Here is a 19,073-nt window from a genome sequence, read left to right as displayed (position 1 = left end):
CCGAATATGGCGGTGCAAGTGAATACTTTGGTGAGAAATGCTCAATTGTGATACGGATATTCCATCTAACAGTGAACAATTAACTCTAATCGAATGTCACAACATGAAACTGAATGTACAGTCATTTGAAGATCAGCATACGTACAAAACTGGTCCTGATTTAAATAAACCACCTCAAACAGTGACTGATGGCAGATTGTGTGTGTTCCCTTTACTTATAATTTGCTGAAACTGCCCAAAGAACATTTATTTTCTTACCAGGTAGCGCACTATTGCTGTTTACAGAAGCCACTTGACACCAATATTCTCTTGATCCCCAGTCAGTACAACATAAGGACTGATGCCTCGTGATTTGGTACTTTTGCCACTTCGTAATGCACTGTCACCCTTGGGGGTTAACCGAAGCGTCCGATTCCACCTGTCAGCTTTGACCCGTGACGTAAAGCTGTTGTGTGTGAAGTTACGATGGCACGGAGTTTAGTCTGTGAGAGTGGCGTGTTCGCATGTGTGTCGTTTTGATATGGTCGGTGATGCTCTCTGGTGGTGTGTTTATGTGTTGTGTATTAGGTCATGCTTTTGGTTTAGTTTGTGTATGTGGCATGTTTATAGGCAGCATATTGTTGTGGTCGGTGGTTCTCTCTGGTGGTGTGTTTACAGTTAGTGTTTTATGAGGCGTATGGGGTTCATTTGCATGGTAGCATTGCACGTGTGTGGTATCGGTAGTGACTGTGCTTCCAGCGGAATATTTTTCAGTGAGTTAACGATTTTGGTTTTGTTATGTCGACGTTATTGTAGTTTTTTTCTGTTCGTCGTGTGTGAATTTATGTAAATCGCTTTGTTTATGTCTTTGCTAGGTGTTGATATGACTGACAAGGTGAACAGTTTTCGGTTGTCGTCGATGATGGGGGACAGAGCGTTGTCTCTAATAAAACTACTTCAGCTATTCGGCCTGTTGGCTCAAGTTGCGAAGTGTTCAGTGTGTCGTGCAGAAATCAGGCTAACTAAAGTTCTGGTGTCTCGGATAAGGGACAGCTATATGTGGTGATGTCTTCAGGATAACAGGTCAAGAGAATTGGTCGATTCTCATTTTGATTTTCTAGGCATTTTTTTTAGGGTTAAGTGTGGTGGTGGTGAAAGTACTGAGACTTAAGTGGTATCAGTAGTTGCTGTTGACCTATATAGGTCAAGGGAAGTGTTCGATTCCAGTGTTTTTAGTTGATTTTGGGAAGGTTGTCGTGGTTTTATTTTATTGTTTTGGTTTAGCGGCGTGTGTTTATTTTTAGTTTGCCCCCGCCCAAAAACCCCCAAGTTCCCTCGCTTGTCCCTTTAGTTTCACTATATTTTTGGAGGAATATGTATTTGATCATTTTTTGCTCTATTTTTTGTGTTTGTTATGTTTATGTTATGTCATGGTCGCGATATGGGAGTAGTTGTGAATGGTCGTTTCTGCCATATTGGTGACGTCATTGGTCAAAGCAGATGGGTGGAATCTGACATTTCCGTTAACCAACCCTTGGCACACTAAGTTGTTTGGCTGTGGCAGCCATTAAGTTGCCTGCCAGGACAGGTTCTATGGCTTTTGCCCTTTATTTGGGCCTGTCATTTCTATTGGTTCTCATTCCTGGAAAAAGGTGCTCCAGTTGCTGACCACACCAGACATTGGAACCCAAATTCACAAACATAAATTTCCAAGAGCAATTCTTAATGTAATTAATTTTGGTCACATATGTTTTGAACTCAAACCATAAATAAGACCCTGGAGCCAGTCACTGTTAGGTGGTATGAAAGACTGGACCATGACAAAATTATGCAACAGTCTTCTACACCTTACCTTAAAATTAACAGATGGAAATGATGATATTTTTAAAGAGTTGCTTTACTTCCAAAAATATCAGGGGTCAGTCCAGTATAGCACTATTGTGTACCAAATTTAGCTTATAATGTTACACATTGTCAATTCAAGGGCAGCCTTAGCTTAACATTCAGGGAATACTGAAGTATGGGATACACCTTGTCAGCTTCGACCAATGACATAGGTCAGCCACAGATGATAGGTGACAAACATTTGAAAGCATGAATGAATGTTCAGAAAAAAGTAATGTCACACAGAGAACATATCATACATGCACATCATGTGCCCCATAAATGTAAAAGAATCTTGTGTAAAGAAACAAAATTAGAAAGCACGACTCATCAAAATCTATAGAATAGATGAAATTAACAAGACTGACATGAGAATTAGGGGGATCCGGGTGGGCACAACCTAAAAGCAGAACCACAAAAATTACCACAAAAGAAAATAGAAACCAAATTATCAGGAAACATACTATGCCACATGAAAAATATGACATCGTGGAATACTTCTACATAAGATCAAGTACTGTGGTATGAATGGGATAGCGCTCAAATGGTTTAAATCATACCTAACTGGAAGAGTGCAGAAAGTCGAAATAAGCAGTTCACATAATAGGCAAAAAACTAGCGATTTCTCAAATTTGGGAACAATCAAGAATGAGGTGCCACAAGGTTCGGTCTTGGGTCCTCTTCTGTTCTTAATATACATTAATGACATGCCATTCTACATTCACGAAGATGCAAAGCTGGTACTTTTTGCAGATGATACAAGTGTAGCTATCACACCCAACAGACAAGAATTAACTGGTGAAATTGTAAACATAGTTTTTCAGAAAATCATTAAGTGGTTCTCTGCAAATGGGCTCTCATTAAACTTTGGCAAAACACAGTATGTACAGTTCCACACAGTAAATGGAATGACACCATTTATAAATATAGACTTCGATCAGAAATCTGTAGCTAAGGAAGAATATTCAAAATTTCTAGGTGCAAGCATTGTAGAGGGGTTGAACTGGAAAAAACACACCGAGGATCTGCTGAAACGTTTGAGTTGAGCTAGTTATGCTATTAGGAACATTGCAAATTTTGGCGATATACATCTCAGTAAATTAGCTTACCACGCCTATTTTCATTCTCTGCTTTCGTGTGGCATCATATTCTGGGGTAACTCATCATTGAGTAGAAGAGTGTTCATTGCACAAAAGCGTGTAATCAGAATAATTGCTGGAGCTCATCCAAGATCATCCTGCAGACACGTATTTAAAGAGCTACAGATCTTCACTGTGGCCTCACAATATATATATTCACTTATGAGATTTGGTATCAACAATCCGAACGAATTCAAAAGTAATAGCAGTGTACATGGCTACAACACTAGGAGAAAGGATGATCTTCACTACTCAAGGTTAAATCTAACTTTGGCTCAGAAGGGGGTAAATTATGCAGCCACAAAAGTCTTTGGTCACTTACCTAATAGCATCGGAAGTCTGACAGATAGCCATATAGCATTTAAAAGGAAATTAAAAGAATTTCTTAATGGCAACTCCTATTTATTAGGTGAATTTTTGGATATATAGTAAGTGGGGAATTTCCCCAAAAGCCACAAAAAATAAATAAAAAGATTAAGTGTCATGTAATATTTTGTGTAATTTAATATCTTTTATAGATACCTTTTATTAATCTGATACGTTCCACATCATTACGAAGTGTCGTATTCATGATCTATGGAACAAGTACCAATCTAATCTAATCTAATCCAAGCTGAACACTGATATTGTGTTGTTCAACTGAGAAAGAAAATACCAGTGTTAGCCATGAAGGAAAAAGCAAGCAAGCAACCAAACACTGGTATTACCAACAGCCAAAATAACAACATACCTAACACTGGTATTGTGTACTTCAGTTCATCTACGAATTAAGTATTGCGAAGAAAACTGTAAGTCTTCCATTGGTATCCTGTAGGTGAGCTGACATTACCTGTTGTGGAGGAAACAGCAACCACGGTATCTCATTTCAGGTCACATGTATATTAACTGATGGGCAGAAAATGACACCTCTAACACTGGTATCCTATACAGGTCAACTGAAAAATATGATATTAGTGTTACCCCCAGCAAAAAGAATGACAAACCTGACATAAGTGTCTTATTCATTAAGAGACCGTGGTAAAGTAAACGTGTACACAAATTCCTTTAAACAACAAACACACACACACACACACACTCTTTCTTCCTTTCTTTTAAGGGTACATTCATTCATTCATTCAACTTGACACTTCAGTTTCCCAAGCTATCCAATTTACTACTGAATTGAACTGAATTTTATCTGATCCTGTAAGATTGCATTGTGTACAGTAAATGTACGTTTAATATAGGACATGTCAAAGTAGTAACATTCATTATCACTTTTTTCTACCCCTTTAGCTTTTTTTTTACATAATTGATAATGAATAACAAACTATTTTGCAATGAGAGAGTCTACGTTTCTTCGGAAAATTGTCAAGTACACTACGTTGCACGTTTTTAGGCAGACTTCTTAGTAGTCTGATACGAGAGTACTGGGGTCCTTTTTCTAGCATTGCCAGTCGGAGTATGCTCCGTACTTAATTCTTCCTTCTTGTATTGTGGGTGTGTACCCTAGCATTTGTAATCCAGTCCTCACTATATTTTGTCATGTGCATTATTGTTTTGTATATATACAACAATGAAATAGTTAAGATAGCTAACTTCTTGAAACAGTTTCTGCACGTTTCAGAGGTCTTTCTTCTTAAAATGGTCCTAATTGCTTTTTTTTGTAATGTGAACACTCTTTTTGTCTCTTTTTAGTTTTCCCACACAGTCACTCCATACAGTAAGTATGGTTTGAAAAGTCCATGATACACCGCACAGAAGAATCTTGTCTTAATACTGTGAAGGCTGCATCATTAAGAATATGACAGAGCTCAGTTTCTTACAGACATTATTAATATATTTTTTTCCATTTTAGTTCATTAGCCACACTAATACCTAAGAATCTAGTAGATTCTAGTTCTTCCAGCCTTGTTCCATCAACCTCTAAATCCACGTCTACAGCCTGCTTGTTTTTAAACACTACATACATAGTCTTGAGATTTATAAGAAGTTCACTTTCCAACAGCCATTGAGCTGTGACATTTGCAGATATGTGTGCTCCTCTCTATGACTCAAAAATAAAATATCATCTATGAGTTAAATATGACATCACAGGTCAAAGCTAGTAAGTTTTGCACCATTCTTCAGTTGACGTAACATTTGCCTTTGCAAAAATATTGAAAACTGGTCTCAGAACACCAACAATCACTTCATAGTTTACTCTTCCACTAGAACAAAGCTGTGTTGAGGACCTGCTAACCTACAATTTTGCCACACCGTAAGGCATTAGACTTTCACATCCACACCACAGAGAATGGTCCTACTGTCTCTACTACTAATCGAAACTGAGATAAATGTAAAGGGCTGTTTCTTCTACCTTAACACTTTACCATCTCTAAGCCCAACATATCCCTCATTACAGATGGATGGTGAGCCACCTCCCCCCCCCCTTCTTCTTCTTCTTCTTCTCCTTCTCCTTCTCCAAAGTAGCAAATGGAAAGCTGCAGTTCACAAAATGGAAACCAAATAATGCCACTGCAGTTGAGATGTCAGTTGATAACCTGTAGTATTACTACATTATGAAGTCTTGTGCATAATGTGAACATGGACTGGTAGTGAGGTATGACTAAACAGTGAAGCACCAGCCTTTTACTTCTTTGCAAACAAACCCCTGCACGGTAGGGGTGAACCAAATGAGGTCTTGCTGTTTTAAGTGGACTGACCGTGTATTTGCGTGGGTGGAGGTTCCCATCTCCATCTGACCATCCAGATTTGGGTCATTCCATGCCAAGTGGTCTAGAGGCTCCCACATGACCCATCATGGATTTTGATGAAATTTTGTATGAACATTCACACATGTTCTCAATGAACACTGGTAAAGTTTCAGTTTCAGAAATTCAATACTTTCGGAGATACAGTCACTTGTTTAAGACCATAGCACAGCTTTCTATAGTGCGTCCTTGAATTTGCAGCAACTTTGAGATGAGATATCTCTAAGTATTTGCATGAAAGAAACAAAACTTGGCAATCTTATACAACTTTTAGAGCTCTTTAAAGGAAAATATTAAGAAAAGGATATCTGAGCAATTTTCATATAGATAATTTGAAGCAAAGTTGGGCAAAAAAATAGCTGTTTAAAAAAAAATGCGAACTTTAGTTTTTTACATCTCCAAAAGTAATTGTGAGATGTACATGAAACTTTGCACACCATAACTCACCAACCCAAGGTCTTAGAATATAAAATGTCATTCTCCTATTGCTTTCCATTATTTCACAAATCTAGGGTAAAGTTGACGATTTCTCAAAAAGTGCTAAAAATGGGTATTTTTAGACAAAATTTTTGAAAAAGTGTTTTCTCCAAACTCTTATAAACTATGGTCATTAGAAAGAGCATATTCTAAACTATCTAGAAAAGTGGATTTGGTTTTGCAATGCAAGCATATAAGGCCCTAAAAAGTAGCATCATCAAAGAGGCACACTGGAAGTTTGAACACATTTTTCTGGCACTCAAATTATACCCGAAATCTACCCACACACACACACACACACACACACACACACACACACACACACACACACACACACAAGTATTATTAAGAATGAATGTAAATCGTAAAATTTATTTGCATAATCATCTAATTATTAGTTGCCTGTTTAATGAACAACACCAGCTTACTGATGGAAAAGAAGTGTATAAATGAGTTGCTATGGTCCATGGTGGCTTAACCACTGCTAGTTTCATTTCACCTGAGAAAACCAGCATTCCCATTTCCATAGGGGCACCGCCCGATAACTTAGCAACACCAGCCACGGGTCGGTTTCTTTACCACAGGATCCCAAGCCTGATAGTAAAATTATTTAAGTGCCCTGTGTAAAATTAGAAGGCACTCGTGTTCCTTAGATTGTTTCCTCTAAACTATTTCAATTTTTGATATGCTACATAAATTTTCTTATGAATATCAAGAGGAATGGTGTATTGCCGGCCAGACGAATTTACTGATGGAGCTGGAATAACTGAATAATGTTGTGTACCGGAACCCAGCACTTATCACTTCTTGGTGGCCAATAAAACGAATTTGCTGGACCATGTGGGTGCATAAAGTTTATTAATGCATCCCTTTGCTCTGTGGAGGTCTCACAGATATTCCCGATCCACCACACATTTTCATTTTCATAGATGCATGCAACATATTGTCCTGGCTGGAGAGCAGACATTAATATGCCTCTTCCATTACTGTGACCCATTTTAGCTAGAAAAGATGAACAATAGGTACAAAGTGATTATTTTCTCTAGTGCCTGCTACAGTTTGTCCAAATTTAAACCTCTCTTCTTGTGACAATATTTTTTTCAATTTCATCTTTATTGATGAAAACAATTTTAATTCCATTAATGTTTTCAGAGCAGAAGTGAAACAGATCTAGGAGAGTAAGAATTTGTCCATTAAGTGAACGTTGCAAGTTTGCTCTTGGTGCTAACCACTTTGTTGTACCTCCAATCCCATCACAAGGTGATTTCCTGTGATAGTAGCAAAAAGATTCCATTCGGCTGTCATTCCAAAATCAGTCTTATGATAGCACAAATTTAGGAAATTCTTGAAATTTTTCTATTGAGCACTGGAGCCATCACTGAAATAATGAATGTGGGATATCTGTGCAAACCGTGCTTTTATATATTTGATGAGCTGCTTGATAAAAACGTGAACTGTAATAGTGTCGTGCCGCAAACAATCACTGATAATGCAAAAACTCAAAGATTCTATTTTCTCATTTTGACGAAAGTAGATAACAAATGGATGAATTGTTGCTTGACTATTGTCCCAGTGGAAGCCTTGCACAGCATCCTGAATGATAAAAAAATAATTTTCTGCAAAATCCATTAGGACAACAAGGTCTTCGTCTTTCAGATGACATTTAAGGCCTTTAAGATGCAAGCTTTGATGCTTGGCAATGTAATGATGGCATGACAGACTCCATATTTTATTTTTTACATCTTCAATAAATTCATCCACTACCATTTGCTTCGTGTCCAGTGTGGCCCGATCGGTATGTATCCGTTGCTTAAACACAATAACTTCCTGTGGCTCATGACCTAGGAAATAGCTGGCAATTTCAGATGCTATAGCTTCGGGCCCAGGACACCTTTCACAGGGATGTAGCACGCACTGTTTAGAGGTCAAACTGCAAACTGCCTTGCTGAGAATCTCCTTATAATTTTCACATATACCAGCTCTGTTAAGCATAAGCTTAACATTTTGGTGAATTGCACAGATGCAAAATGCATGCATTCCACCTGATCCTGCTGTTACACACCATTTGGGTCTAAGTTCACAAAACTTTGAGAAACCCATTTCTGGACCATTTATATTCTTATAGATAACATACATTTCCCGTAAATTGCAAAGTAACAATCTTTTCTGCATGAATGTCTTTCTATTTAAGTCTAACTGAAATACTATCTTCTTTTCCAGGGTACACTCTACTATACTCATCTTCAAAAAAATTTCGCACTCTACTAGCAATGTCTGCTGGCAATTTCCTGCTTTGCCTATTTTCGGGAAGTGCCAGAATGCCCTTCTCTGCCTTAAGCTTCCGAGCATTCTTCACCATTCTTTCGGACACGCCGAACTGAGCTGCTGTATGACTGTCCAACTTACAGGTGCCAAGGTTAAAATTTGCCTCTGTTCTTTATGAATTGCATTCTGCATCTTGGCTTTCAGTTCAGTCAGCAAATGTGCATCATCGGCACAGTTTCCACATTCCTTAATTTCACTAGTTCTTCAATTTGTCGGTTTACTCCCATTGCATTTACAATTCTGTTTTTAATCACGTTTTGAGCCTTTTGAATTTTCTTCTTCACATATTGGGGCTTATCTCTGTAGCTTACTGTTCTCTTCAGGGGTGAAATGCCGATAGACAATAAGCTACTATTTAATTCTTCTTTTGGTGTAAAGTCCTCATCAGAATGTGATGAGGCTGATAAAGCTTCGTCCAAGCGTTTATTTAAGGTAGTCCTGCAAGCTGGACAAATTTTCTAACCTGGCTTTATGTTATTAACAAGCTGCTGCTTCAACATAGAAGAAGCCTTATTAGCTGTTTCAGCATCAAGAGTGTGAATTCCTGCCTTAACATTATGGTTCACCTTCCCAAAGGGATTGAAGCATTTTTTTTGTAACCTCTCATATTGTGTCAATAACAAGGCTTCATGGTGTAGGCAAACTTGAGAGGTACTGTCCAGCTTTGCTTCAGAACGTCGGAACAACAACTCTTTTTCCTCATCACTAAAATCCGCAAACCATTTTAAAGCAGCTTTTTTGGCAAAGAAAGTGAAATGACACTTTGTTCCACTATCTCCTTGCCCAATTGAGCAGGAAGGTATGCTGTTCCCTTCCGCATCCGTCTCTAATCAGCAACTAAATTATGTATTTGGCCTCTAAGTGCAAATTATAATCTGCTTAAATTTCAGACAAATTGCTACTGAATGAAGTTATACACAATGTATAATACCAATGAAAAAAATCTAATAAGAGATATATGCTATAAAAGACACAATCAAAACCAATTTTTTGTAAATTAGATTACAAACTTTGATGGTCTTACGAATCACTTAACAAGCCACACTCAGTTGAGAGAACCCACTCACTATGCTGCAAACACACCACTGAAATACTGATTGTTCAAACAAGGCTCACAATAATGAAACAATCTGATTGTTAAAGTAATTGTTGCCATTATATTTTCTATAAACAGTGAGTCTTGTGATTTTCTCTGTGAAGCTAGTGGTTACGTATTTACCAAGGCAGTAAGCTACATTTAAGTGTGATTAAATATAAAATTAAAACTCAGATATTTAACCAACCAATTTCACAGTTTCCCTAATAACTTTAAGACGAAAATTCACAGTTTACAACACCTAGGTATTAACATCTCTGCAATACTGATTAGAAAATTTACTACAAATGGCAAGAGTTTTATGCAGATGAACACTTACAATAAAAGCAGAAGGGCTACTTCTCATAGTTTTCAAGTTTTTCTGACAGTCTCATTGCCTATTTACCAGACTCTTTATTTCAATTATTCAAGGCACTAATAAACATTTATTAGGCATAATAAAAGGTTTCAGGTATAATTTGAGTGCCAGAAAGATGTGTTCAAACTTCCAGTGCACCTCTTTGATGATGCTACTTTTTAGGGCCTTATATGCTTGCATTGCAAAACCAAATCCACTTTTCTAGATAGTTTAGAATATGCTCTTTCTAATGACCATAGTTTATAAGAGTTTGGAGAAAACACTTTTTTCAAAAATTTTGTCTAAAAATACCCATTTTTAGCACTTTTTGAAAAATTGTCAACTTTACCCTAGATTTGTGAAATAATGGAAAGCAATAGGAGAATGACATTTTATATCCTAAGACCTTGGGTTGGCGAGTTATGGTGTGCAAAGTTTCATGTACATCCCACAATTACTTTTGGAGATGTAAAAAACTAAAGTTCGCATTTTTTTTAAACAGCTATTTTTTGCCCAACTTTGCTTCAAATTATCTATATGAAAATTGCTCAGATATCCTTTTCTTAATATTTTCCTTTAAAGAGCTCTAAAAGTTGTATAAGATGGCCAAGTTTTGTTTCTTTCATGCAAATACTTACAGAGATATCTCATCTCAAAGTTGCTGCAAATTCAAGGACGCACTATAGAAAGCTGTGCTATGGTCTTAAACAAGTGACTGTATCTCCGAAAGTATTGAATTTCTGAAACTGAAACTTTACCAGTGTTCATTGAGAACATGTGTGAATGTTCATACAAAATTTCATCAAAATCCATGATGGTCATGTGGGAACATTTCTCGATATTAGACCACTTGGCACGGAATGGCCCATTTAGGTTTGTGTCATTTCCCTAAATTATCTCAAAGTCAATTTCAGGATGTTTCCTACTATGAGGCTAAGGCCAGTCACCTGCCCCATCCTTGTGAAACTAGACCAGTAAGAATGTAACTGCCTCTCTAACCTATACGGTGTTGTTCTTAAATTGCACTGCTGTACGTGTACAACACCCTTGCAACAATAATCCACCAATAAATAAAACAAACAATGTTCACCATAATGTTGGGTTATGTTAATTATTTTTAGCTACCTTTTTCACAGTGGACCATTTCACAATACACTCGAGGCAAGTGGACTTTGGGAGGAAATAAAGAATTAGGCACACGCAAGCTTAGTTAACAACCAGTTATCAGAATATGAGAAATGTACTAGAGCACAAACTGCATCAGCTTTTTTAGGGACAGCAAAGAGAGAAGCCCATCAATTACAGTGCATACAGAGGTGTTTAAACAGGCATTCTTCCCACAATCACAACTGGAATAGGAAGAAGGCCTGATACCTGGTAAGGTAGGAGGTACCCTCTGCCATGCACCTGTGTATACTAGTGACAGAAAGAGCTCCACCTTACTGGTGAGTGTCAATGCTGAGACAATACACTGTTTCAAAGAATGTCTTCTAGCAACGACAAAAAGCCATGGTATTTAAATATTTCCAAATGACCAGAAACCTGAGAGGTTTTCACGACACTTGTCACTTTTCTCTTGCAACAGAAAGTGACTGGAAACAGGAAAATGTGTATGAACTTTGCATAACTAAGAAACATTCTTGTTAATTTCTCATCTAATTTTAAGTCAAACGGATGTATGACAAATACAAACTCTTTGAAGTTGTTATGTACCAAGATGATACTGCCCGTCCTGATAGCAATAGTTGGACTTGCGTATTCTATCACATATTTCATCGGAGTGTTGGTAATAATGTACTGGGTCATTCCATGTTAAAGAGACTTTGTGACAAACAAATTAAAATGACAATATTACAAATATAACCTTAAAAATGCCAAGTTAAAAGTACATTTGTTCATTGCAAAATAATCATGAATATGAAAAAAATAAATTTCTACCTTCACTAAGCGTTTAAAGTGCACTACTCACAAAGAGTTATGTTTTATGCTATTTCCAGATGAGTATTAGTTGTGTTATCTATGGCTGATTGTTCTATTGTTGCAAAGAATATTGAAGTCAACATTGTTATAGCTCATAATAATTCGTTTTGTTGAAGTAAGCTAATTGCATTTCTTTATTTTGTTAGTTTTATAACATATATGCAGCTTGTAACACCCATAACAAAAAAGATACTAAAGTTTAATTTGTAATCTAGTAAATTTGTTCTGTACAATACCTTTCTGTAAAAGTAAGGTTATGCACATGTTTTACAATATACCATTACATGGCATTTTGAAATCTTATTTAACACTTAGAGCTGTTACGGGTGTTACTAATTTTCGTTTCGGGTGTTACTTAACACATGCGTAACACCCATAACTTGAATTTGAAGGTTTAATGCCACCTTCATCTTTAGTAGGCCTAGGCCCTACATTTAAATTATAACCAAAGGGTATTATTATGAATGAAAAAAGTTTTTAACTATGTTTATTACATATGAAAACAGTTTTAAGCATGAAAACTAAAATTTTTATTCCTCTGCATACATTTTTTAAGCACTACACCTACATTATAAAAGTTAATTAGAGCATTACCCTGACTCAACTGATCTTCTCCTAAAAAGTTAATTAAGCCCAAAATTCTTTACATATAGTTTATGCTTTCCATTCTAACTTTTCCAAGAACAACAATATTTATAACCTCAGTTTTAAACTTTATATAGGCCCAGTAAAAATTCTAGTCATTCATAAGAGCCTATGTTTAACAATGTACTGTGCTGGGCAGTTCAAAAATAAATATACTTTGTCCAAGCTATGTTATTTTGAGAGAGACTTTGGATTGACAGTTGAGTGGAATTTTTTTGCCAGTTCACATGGTAAAGGAGCCATGGATGGCATTGGAGGTGCCCTGAAGAGGAGCATGTGGACATGCTGTTAGATCTAGGAAAATTATTATTAACAACACAATTGAGTTTTATGACTACACTCTGAAGAATTTTTCTAAATTTACGGTACTATGGGTTGATAAGATATTATTTTTTATTTTATTTTATTTATTTCGTATTCCATTAATCTGTATTGTGATAAATCACAAGGATGTGGAATGAGTCATGATTACATACAACAGATATAATACACATATAAAAAATGACAAAAATGTACCATAAGATTATGAATAAGTTTGTAGGTTAAAATCAAATCAAAGGTATAGCTCAAGTAATATAAAACAATACCTAAAAAGGAAATATAGTACATTTTCCAAATTAAACAGTTAATGTGATCTATAGCAAACAAATTTTTATCAGTATAAAAAATCATTGCTTTATCTGTAGATACTCATCAAGAGAATAGAAGGAATTTACCATTAGGTATTCTCTCAATTTACTTTTAAAAGTAGGTAAGACATTAATGTGATCTTTAATACCTGATGGAAGGGAGTTGAAAATTTTTGTGGCTGAATAATGAACACCTTTCTGAACAAGACTTAAATGTTTCAGATCCCTGTGTAGATCATTTTTAGACCTAGTATTATGATCATGACATTCACTATTAGTTTTAAAAAGAGATAGGTTGTTAGAAACAAAAATCATCAAAGAAAATATGAATTGAGAGGTAAGTGTTAATATTTGTAACTTATGAAACAGACTTCTGCAAGAATATCTTGGATGAACACCACTCATGATTCTAACAGCTCTCTTCTGTGCAGTAAATATTTTTTTGGCTAAAGGCTTGTTGCCCCAAAATATTATGCCATACGACATGATAGAATGAAAATAACCAAAGTAGGCAGCTTTAGTAGCGTCCTCATCACCAATGGGGGTGATTACACGCAGAGCATAAGTTGCCACACTGAGCCTTCTATGTAGGTCTAAGATATGCTCAGACCAGTTCAGCTTGCCATCAATTAGAATGCCCAAGAACTTAGATGATTCACAGTGTAGTATATTTTGGTTACCACAGTTTAAGTGGCATACTTCATTTTCTTGTTGAGATGTGTGAAATTGCATATACTGAGTTTTCTGAATGTTTAGAGTTAGTCCGTTGCACTTAAACCAGTGTAGGATGTCAACGAGTACAGCATTACATTTATTTTCTAGGTCACTGTTAGTTCGACTTTCAAGCAGAATAGTGGTGTCATCGGCAAAAAGAGTAAATTTACACTCGGTGTCTGTGCAAAGTGGGAGATCATTGATGAAGATAAGGAAAAGCAAAGGTCCTAGGATGGACCCCTGAGGCACACCACACTTTAATGTGCCCCAATCAGAAGAAATGGGACTATCATTGGCACCATTAATTAGCACTTTCTGTTTTCTGTTTTGCAGATATGATTCTATCCATCTACCAATGCTACCTCGCAAGCCATAAAAATTAGCCTTATGTAAGAGAATGTTGTGGTCCACACAGTCAAAGGCCTTAGACAAGTCACAAAAAATTCCAATAGGTGACATTTTATTATTTATTGACTCTAAAATTTCATTTGTGAGAGAAAAAATAGCCTGCTCAGTTGATCTACCTTTTTGGAAACCAAACTGGTTTCTGTTGAGTATGTTGTGGCTGTTAAGATGTTCTACAATTCTTGTATACATTAGTTTCTCTAATACTTTTGAGAAACTACTTAGTAGTGATATTGGACGGTAGTTAGATAAATTAGTTTTGTCACCCTTCTTGAAAAGTGGTTTCACAACGGCAAGCTTTAGTCTCTCTGGGACAACACCTTGCTGGATAGACTCATTAAAAATGTGACACAGGACTTGACATATGTGGTCACTACAATGCTTCAGTATTTTTGGTGAAATGTTGTCAATACCAGTGGAATTTTTATTTTTTAAGGCCTTGATGGTATTTTTAACTTCAGTAATAGTAACTGGGGCAATACAAATTGGGTCATACGTGTTAGGGTTAGCTCTGTGTAATAAATGCGTAGCAGCATTTAAGGAACCGTTACAACCTACTTGTTCTGCTGCAGTTATGAAGTGATTGTTGAATATGTTGGAAACTGTTACAGGATTATGAATAACCTCATCCTTATAGCTTATCTCTGTGGTATTAACATTCTTGTTACTCTTGCCACACTCTCTCTTTATAACATTCCAAACTGCTTTTATTTTGTTCTCAGATTTATCAATTTCAGACTTAATATACAGGCTCTTGGATTTGTTTATCACCCTTTTTAAAATTTTACAATATAACTTAAAATGAGACCTTTCAAGGGGATCATTTGATACTCTTAGTGAGGCATGTAACTCCCTCTTAGTCCTGCAAGAAATTTTTATACCTCCAGTAATCCATGGTTTACTGGAAGAAACCTCATTGTTCTTTCTGACAGTTTTTTTTGGGAAAGCCATTTCAAATACAGATATAAATTCATTTAAAAAAAGGTTAAATTTATCATTAACATCTGATGTGCTGTACACTGGCTCCCAATCTATCTGTGACAAATAGTCATTAAAGGCAGACACAGTTTCAGTGTTTATACATCTATAGGACCTATAGGTGTGGGAGATTTTATTGCACAAACTGATGTTATTTACTTTCAGAAGTTGTCCATCATGGTCAGACAGGCCATAAATTACTTTGCTCACACTAGCACTGTTGACTCTATTCTTGTCAATGAAAATATTATCTAGAAGGCTCTTGCAATTTTCTGTAACTCTAGTGGGCCAGGTAACCATCGCAGCCAAGTTGTAAGAGTTCAGGAGCATAACATTCCTATTTTGGATGAAAGGTGGAAAAATTTACAAGCGATTCTTCAAATCCAGGGCTGACATCACTTTTGGCCTTATAACACAACTGATTTGCTCGTTTCAAAAACAGCAGAGTCATTAATGACAAGGGTGTCATTATTTATTTCTGACAACGCCAAAGTTAAAACATTACATGCAAAAAGATGCATAAACTTCTATGAAGTGTGCAGTTCTGATGATTCTGATCAGGAGACTGCTTCACTATCTGAATCACAAGACAATATTGGAAGTGCTTGTGAGTTAAGCCTAACTAATAAAATTGAAAAGTCTGATTTAAAATTTGGGTTATTTGTCTTGGTTGACATTGCAAGTGATAAAAAGAAGCCAACCCTATCCAAAAGTCAATACTGTTACTTGGGAGTCTGCCAGAGTGAGGTTGATGAAGAGGAGGATGTGAAAATAATGTTTCTGAAGTCAGTAGGAAAAAGTAAAACACTTTTTAAATTAGATGAAACTGATGTTTGTTTTGTGAAATTCAGTCAAGTACTATCTAAGGTAACACCAGAAATCAAACAACAAGGTAACCGTTCGTACTTTGAGTTCAATTTTGAGTTGGATGTTGCTGAAAAAGATTATTAAATGAAGTTTTTAAACCTATCAATAATAAGAAAACATTTTTGTCAAATTTATTAGGCCTACAAAATTAGGTAAATGTAAGCAATGATATCTTGGCCTAGTTGTACTATAAAATTGTAACAAAATTTTTTGTGTGATAAATAGCTTTATCCTTCAAATATGTTTCCTTAAGTACATACTTTTATTCCAAATAAACTACAGTACTTGTTTTATTTTGATGCAATTGTAAGAGGTAAATTTATTCCTCAAGAATCAAATCTGATGCATCTATGTAACACCCATAACATTTAATGTAACACCCGTAACAGAAAAAAATATATATATACTGAGTTATGATGTCCAAAAAAATAAAAATTTATATTTCAAAATAAAATTTGGGGCAATATCTCTTAACAGTTGTTTTACAAGAATAAAAGCTTCATCAAGTTTGCAGAAATTAGAGAATTCCCTAACTCATAACAGGGGCCACGTCTACTTTTGGTAACACCCGTAACACTACTTTTTTGATTAATAACCAGGAGAATAATAAAACAATTCCAGTATCAACATTTGTCACATGAAATATAATGTAAGCCTTAAAAGTTTTCATTATTAAATTCAACAAATATTATTCCTTACATTATTTTTCCTGATTTTAAGGTGTGTACATGTAACACCCGTAACTATGGAATTGCCCTACTGCAAAAATGTGACTTGATAACTAAATTTGTAAGCCAACGATTATCTTCCTGTGTTGTCACGCAAATACTAAACTAGCAATATAAAATATGCAGTGAACTACTTGATAAGCTTAAGGAATTTGCTGATTTGCTCACAGTACTGGTATATAGGCACTAGTCACTTACTAGTTTACTCGACTAAGTTTTGATCTCATATGTGTGAACAGCATTCAAATATTGTTAGCTTACTGTTAATACTGTATACAGACAGTTTCTACGTTTCTCATGCTTTTGTTCCATATATCTCGTCCATTCTGCATCCCTGATGGAACTCATTTTCGATGGGAGCTAGGGAACACGTTGAAAAAAATAACGAATGAAAAGGGACGCGTTCTCACCTTATAAACAGGAGCGAAATCAACCAGTGGGTCTTCCTTCCCGGCAACACGAGGAAGCGACAAATGGGCTAATAATTAACGTTCACCAATGTTCACTTCCTGGAATAGAGTCGTGTTCACAGGAACTGTTGACATAAGAAGAGGCACTAGAATCTTCATTACCACATACACCAAGTAAACTGAACATTTTAACACAAATTAGTGTGTTATGACAAATCATTCACGATTCTTACCAATTCATCTAACTGCCGTAACTATAAATTGCCAGTAGACATTTAAGTATCACAATTTTGTTTTGAATTTTATCGAGCACATCCTACCACACACGCTTGCAAGACGTAATTTATCGTCAAGCCGGTCACAAGCGTAGCACATCTGGTCTAGTGAAGCAGGGAATATATTATAATCTGTCGGCTTTGACCAATAACGTCAATCGTCATGCATTAGTCAGAGATAGTAATGTCTTCACTTCGAGGCATAGATAATAAAACAGTTCTGTGTCCCGGATAAGCGCTATCATTGTACATTAAAATAATTATTCGTAATGATATTGAGGTAATTTGGAGTATTAGTTTGTTATTGTAGAAAAATTTTTAGTGTCTTATTTTCGTTTATAGGAATGGATTTGTTTCTTTGTGGGTATGGAACTTTCGTTACTGTCTGTCTAGGTGAGCTTCGGTTATTCCTCGATATTTCCGTGTGGTAAGTTCACTTTTCCATTTGCTTCTTTCACTGTATTTCACTATTTTGACATATTTCACTGTTTTATTCCACCAATATGTGTATTTTCGTGTTGTAAAGTACGTAATAGAAATTTCTCAGCTGTCGATCTTCTTTCGTTTCCCAGCACTAGTATCAGTACGACATTTTCGAATGTGTACTTGCTATATTACAGGCGAAACCCCCGGCACAACTAAAATTTCTATCATGTCCTTCACTTCGCATTAACACTGACGACACAACGAAAATTTGTATCCCATCCTTCACTTCGCCTTTAACTGACACTATATATGTCAATTGGCGAGCAAGATACAAATGTTGCATATAGCTATATAGCTCAAGTAACGAATGGGATACCATTAGCTTCCAAGGCAACAAGGAAACTGTACCCCAAAGTGAAGTACGGGATACAAATTGTACATGTGTCGTCTTCTTGTCTCCGTGTAGTACAATTGAGGTACAGTTGCGAATGTAGCGTACGTCTATTTCCACCGTTTCGTCACCAGTGTACATATATAGAGGTCAACGGAAGTCTGGTATACATATATTACATACGTAGGTCCTTCTGTCATCAGTGGTACTGATATGTACATAAGAAAAGACTGTTAGTAATAGACTAAATAAACAACACATCTACAATTTGTATCCTGTATTCCACTTAGGGTTTACTGAAGCGGAGGATACATCGTTCAAGTGAAGAACAGGACAGTAATGCTAGTGAAAACGAGGAAATCGACTTATGACAAACTCGTATTCCGTACTGTACTTAAGCAACACACTTCCGATGAGCTTTTAATTTGTATCGGGTTTTTCATTTATGGTTAGTGAAGCAGGGGATACATAGTTCAAGTGAACAACAGGACAGCAATGCTAGTTGAAATTAAGAAATCGACATACGCTAAATTTGTATCCCGTACTGCACTTAAGCAATACAGTTCGAAAGAGTTTCGACATACAACTGACGTACATGTAACTTGATGTCTTCTTTGCTAGTAATATATTTCATTCATGTATTTCCATTGTATTTT

General features: G+C 36.1%; 1 protein-coding gene across 2 annotated transcripts in view; it reads right to left on the bottom strand.

Annotated features, from left to right (window-relative positions):
• Positions 1 to 17,773, bottom strand: part of LOC126232159 (uncharacterized) — a 237,293-nt gene extending 219,520 nt beyond the window's left edge. For both annotated transcript variants that reach the window (XR_007544668.1, XM_049942465.1), the window contains exons 1-2: positions 17,559 to 17,773; positions 17,326 to 17,450 (exon numbers count right to left, since the gene is read on the bottom strand). The gene's annotated coding sequence lies outside the window, so the exon portion shown is untranslated. The remainder of the gene's footprint in view (positions 1 to 17,325; positions 17,451 to 17,558) is intronic.
• Positions 17,774 to 19,073: the final 1,300 nt, after the last annotated feature.

This window comes from Schistocerca nitens, unplaced genomic scaffold (genome assembly GCF_023898315.1).
Source record: "Schistocerca nitens isolate TAMUIC-IGC-003100 unplaced genomic scaffold, iqSchNite1.1 HiC_scaffold_465, whole genome shotgun sequence".
In the NCBI taxonomy this organism is placed as follows: Eukaryota; Metazoa; Arthropoda; class Insecta; order Orthoptera; family Acrididae; genus Schistocerca; species Schistocerca nitens.
The sequence above is the reverse complement of the archived record's forward strand: the minus strand, read 5'-3'. Positions and strand labels throughout refer to the sequence as shown.